Source organism: Cervus elaphus, chromosome 28, assembly GCF_910594005.1.
Source record: "Cervus elaphus chromosome 28, mCerEla1.1, whole genome shotgun sequence".
Taxonomy (NCBI): Eukaryota; Metazoa; Chordata; class Mammalia; order Artiodactyla; family Cervidae; genus Cervus; species Cervus elaphus.
Window position 1 is genome coordinate 24,760,316 of NC_057842.1, and position 5,848 is coordinate 24,766,163.

Below are 5,848 nucleotides of genomic sequence, written 5' to 3' on the forward strand. Positions count from 1 at the left end.
AAGCACGTGCTCGCTCAGGGCTCTCCCTATCATCTCAACTGGCAACAGGAAAGTGGGACAAAGCTGGCAGGACTCTCAGGCCATTGTGAAGCTCTTAGATGTGACTGGGGCTTTCTCAGTCTCCCCTGTGACAATGGCAAGATATTTTTACCCGTTCTGTATGTGGTTAACCTACCCACTCTTCATGAAAATTACCATACTGAGCACTCTGAAAATATCCTCTTTTCAAGAATCAAGTTATAAATGAATTCCTCTGTATAGAATTAATAACTGATTTCACTCTCACAGCAACTAGGATACAGATATTAGTCTTCCCATTTTACAGATGAAAAACATTGAAGTTTGAAGAGGGATTCAGCAACTTGACAAAAGTCACAAAGCTGAGACTCAGTCAAACCTAAGTTGACAACCATCAGAACCCATACTTTCAACCATTCTCTCTTTTCTATTATGACTAATACCCTAATAGAGCTTCCATTAATAAATAGCCTGGATGTCAGAGTCAAGGATAAGACTCAGCTTGAATTCTTACCTACCTTTAACTAACAACTTGGAAAGGGCACTAAAGATAGAATTCCACAGTTGTCAGCACTTGACAGGTGATTACTGGGTATCTTAGGAATTATCTCCTTTCCAATGTCATCACACTCCAGATTGCTTATAGCAAATGTCAACTCTGCAGAAACGTAACTGCAAAACCACCAGACTTTTCTTTGGTGTTTATTTTTCAAATGAACACTCAGGACACAGCTTGTAGTTTCTGAATCAACTTTACCAGTATTTCTCTGAGCTGTATTGGAAGTCTGAGATATGTTCCCAGACTGTCAACAGACTGAAGATGCTTTCTGAAATATTTTCTTAAATTCAATTTTCTGTGGTGAGTTTTTATGTGTTGGATATACCTGGATGGTAGGTGGAGGAATATGAATGCCGGATCTCCAGGAAACTCGTTTTCTTATCATTTTTTCTTTCCCATGCCTTTGCATGTTCAGAGTATGTTCCAAGTTCAAGTCTCCACCCATCACAATCCTCATTGTCTATGACCACAGCATAGCAGATTAGGAAGGCATCCATGACCTCCCCAATCTTCCCCAACACATGGAGCCTATACACTGTACTCACTTTGGGGATATATAACTTCTGTTCAAATACCTCTAGTGACAGACAATTCATTAACTCCTAGGACAGTTGGATTAATTCTTCGAATAGTTCAGTTGACTGGTGCAACACAGATATTAAAGGTCTTCCCTGTAAATCAGGCATTATCCAAAGGTGATAAAACATCCTACTTTCAGGAAAATGGCAGTCCGACATCAGAACCCTTATCAGCCTCCCTTTAGCATCTAACCTTCATTTTTTGGTTGTCTCTTTCAAGGTGTCACAGAGTAAATTTAATTTTAGACATTCATCCCTGGAAAGCAGTGATTGTAATGAAATGCCTCTGGCAGAAACACAGTGTGAAGTTGCTGTCAGCCCCTACACCTTTCTGACAATGAGTTGTAAGGCCTTTCCTTTTGACAGGAGGGAGCAGGAAAGTTGTTTCCAATCAGGAAAAAATAGAAGGAGAGTTCTACTAGTGTTGGAAAATATTTATGGCAACTCGACTTCTTGGATTTGGCATCAGTGCTAAAGCATGTGAAAAGAAGGCAGGCTTTGTTGTTAGCATATCCCTAGACAATAACAATCAACTTTTAACCAACTATGGCTTCTATTGCCTGCCTGTACTTCTTAGAACTTCCTTCTCCTTTGCTTCTATAACTGTTCCTTCTCAACTGGCTTCTTTGGCTTTTTCTCCATCTTAGAAAGTCTAAATAGTAGTGTTCTCCACTGTCTTAATTTCATCCCCATCTTTTAGGCAACGAGTTCTCCCATGTGGTTTCCATGGTTTCCACCAAATCTGAAAGCTGACCACTCTACTCCTCAGTCTGTATCTCCAGCCCTCATTTCTCTCCTGGGGTCCAGAACTGTATTGACAACTTCCTATTTACATTTTCCACAGGCACGTCAAGTTAATTATTTTCTTTTCCAAACTTCTATCTCCTCCCGTATTGCTTATATCCATTATTATGTCATCATCCATCTCATCACTTCCCTGGTGGCTCAGACGGTAAAGAATCTGCCTGAAATGTGACCCCTGGGTCAGGAAGATTCCCTGGAGAAGGAAATGGCAATCTACTCCAGTATTCTTGCCTAGAGAATTACAGGGACAGAGGCAAATTACAGTTCACACATTCACAAAGAGTCAGACACAACTGGGCAACTAACATTAACACAACCTCATCAACAAGCCCCCACATCCTATCTGCTCTACCCAAGGCCCACTTCCTGGTTGCAGCTGCAGCTGTAGCCACCAAATAGCTTGTTTCTCCACTCTTGCTTCTTTCTAGTTTAGTTCGTCTTCTTCATTGCTCCCATAATTGTGCTGCTGAAATAAATGAATAGATAAATAAGTACATCTGTTCATATCAGTGCCCTCCCCCATAATGTTTTCTGGCACCTGTTTTCTTTAGCAAAATGTCTAAAATTATTACATAAAAAGACATATTCACTGTCTGTCTGCAGTGGTACCTCTTCTATCTAAACCCATTCCCAGACACTCGTTCCCAGATCGTGCCCACAATACACAGAAATAAACTCTGCTCCAACCACCATGAACTTGTTATGTGATCTTTTCATTTATCACAAAGAGTTGGACAAGAGTGAGTGACTAATCAACAACAACAACAAAATAATTGAATCACAATGTTCTGTCAATTACTGCTGTACACCAAACCGACTCAGTTTGTATATATGTATATTAATAAATATGTATTATTTTTCATATTTTTCCATTATGCTTCATCACAGGATATTGAATTTAGTTCCCTGTACTCTAGGTCTTTGTTGTTTACCCATTCTTTCCTTAAACATAGGCCATAGCAATTCTGTCTCTTTTAATATGCAAATCTGTTTTCCTGGTTGCCTGTCCCTTTTCAATCTGATGAGCTCATATTCATCCTTCAAAATTCAATCAAATGTTACCTCTTGTGGGAGATTTTTCTGACTCCTCTAAGCAGTTATTAATTTCTTCCCATGCATGGGTGAATGGTCAAAAAACATAAGTGTGCATCAGACACTAAATGCTATGCTGGATGGGAAGTGTACCGTGGTTAGGGAGATGGGAAGTCTCTGCTGTATGGGATGTATAATCCAGCGAGGAAGACAGAGGCTGTCCATGGAACTCAGATACATTGGATATTATGAAAGAGGTTATGTGCTGTAGACATTTAAACTCTAGCCAGTGCTGTCCAATAGAGCATTCTACATCTGTGAAATGTTCTATATGTATGCAGCCAAGTATGGTAGCCACTAGCCACGTGTGGCTGTTGAGTAGCTGAAATACAGTTAGGGCAACTGAAGCTTTACAATTTTCATCTTATTTCATTTTAATTGGCTTAAATTTAAATATTCAGCTCATGACATCTATTGGGGTAGTGTTGTTCTAGATATTAAGGACACCTTCCCCAAGAGAGTGAGAATTACTCTTGGATATGAAGGATGAATAAATATGAAGGACAGGTGAAAAGAATATTAGAAGACAGCACTGTGAAGGCCTAGCCTTATAACTGCACTTTCTCCTGTCAGTTCTACACCTCTCTTAGCTCCTGTAAGCTTAAAATAGTGCCTGTCACACAAGTGCTCAACATATATTCACTATTATTATTCTAAATAGATATGCTCCGGTTTATTAGTCTTCATGAATTTTAAGTTATTTTCACATGTGTGTACCTTTAGCCACCATCAATTTCATAAAAGTGGGAACTGTCTCAAACTCTTTTCTCCTCTGCCATAGTATCCCAAAGAATGCTATGCAAACAGATTCTCTCCCCATGAAACATTCAACATTTTAGGGAAATTAAAAATTGGAGAGGACATAAATAGTCAAGTGATAGTCGTCTCAGTTCACAGTGGTTCTGAGCAGTGCATCTTCCAAGTCAGAGCATGGGGTTAAGTTGATCTAGTCTGAGAATTTTCGGTTGGTGCTACACTTAAGTCTCCCTAGTCCTGGATTTATCTGAGGTCACTTTCTAGTGAGTAGAAGTAGAATGCTGCTTTCATGAAGTATGATCTACCACTCAGCTTCACATTGCCATCCATGGGAACGCATTCCCATCATTTTTCTAGTCAAAGGAGTAGTGCGTAGTATGCATTATGTAGACTCTGATACGCATCACATGGGGGAGGCATGGGCAGAGGAAATGCTCTTTTGGAATGCAGGCTTATCAGCATTTTGCAGGTGTGCTGTGAAAACCACAAGGAGCTGTTTTTAACAGAAAATGGAAAATCCCTGAGAGGATGGGACAGAGTAGATGGCACAGGTATCTTGGCAGTCTAAGCAGCTGACACCCAGCCACACCCTCAGACCTCAAGAGAGGCCTCAGTTCAGTTGTAAACAGCAGAAGCCATCCCAAAATCTGTATAAAGTATGAGGAGCTAGGGAGAGATGAGAGGACCTTGGCTGCACAGAACTGAGAAAGGAACCAGCAAGGAACTCTCGGCCCCGGAATGAAGCAAGAAGCAGAAAACGGCTAACCAAACCAAAGCACTGTCAAATCCAGACTGCCAGCTTATGGTCAAAAGAGCCTTCTCCCCAGACTTCGCCCAATATTCAAGATCTAGTTCAAGTCCCAGTTGCCCCGCAGATCTGTGATGACCTGTTGTTGCCAAAACCCCGGGGTATTTGTCTCTAATTCATAGACTAGTGCTTAATAACATATTCAAATTGTTCATTCAATAATCATTCAAATTGTGAAATGTGAAAATCACTAATCAGGAAAATCATCTATGTCCCGGAATATCAATACTGAAAGGGGCTGCAGAAACCTTCTGAGCCCAGTCCCATTTGACAGTTAAGGAAATTGAGAGCCAGTGGTGTGAAATGATTTGTTCAACCTGGTTAAAGGCAGAACTGAATCTAGAACCCAGGTCCCCTGGTGTTGAAGACCAGTGATCTTTCAATATCAGTTTCATGAGAAGTAACAGAATTCCGCTGGCTTAGTCAGTGAAAGCTACCGGTGATTAGTATGTTTTCCTTCTCGCTTGATTTCTCTTTTTTATCAGCCTGGACCCCAATTACTTTAGTCTTCCTCCCACCAAAACTGGATTTCAAATTCCTCATCTTTATGTCCTACTGTCCCTGCCCTAAAAACCCAAAATACAGAGTGAGTGAATGCAATAATCTGCTTCCTCCAGTCCTCCCCAAGGCTATTGATAATAAATGGAGAAAAATTATTCAATCACACACACACACAAAAAATTGTGATTCTCACTCCCTATGCCCTCAACCATGAATGGTATCCCTTTTACTTATTACTGATCAGCTCCCTCTTTTATTCCTCTCAGCCATTATTCCAAACATCCAGCTCTTTCTTCAGTTTCACATGCCTCACCCCCATGATCAGCCTTCATCTGCTACTTACAGAAGAAATAAATGCTTTTCATGTAAACTTCCTCAACCTTCCCCCCAACTACAAAGTTACATTCACTTCTACTCAACCTTCCTGCCTTCCCCCCATTTTCCTGCTGACTTCTTCAGGACCTGGTTATGTCAACTTCATCTTTCTGCCATAAAACCAACCTCTCTCCTTCTGCTGGCTTCTCTTTAGTACATAAACATGCCTGAATATCTCAAAATATCTTCAAGAAACTCTCTCTTGACCCTGAGTCTTCCCTGTAGCTACATCCTACCCATCCTTCTCACACCCAAGTTCCTTTGGAGGAAGCTGCTCTTGATGATTCTATTGCCTGGCTTCCCATTTTCCCCATAGCTTACTGTGAGCTGGTGAGTCTTGCCCTTATGTCCTGAAAC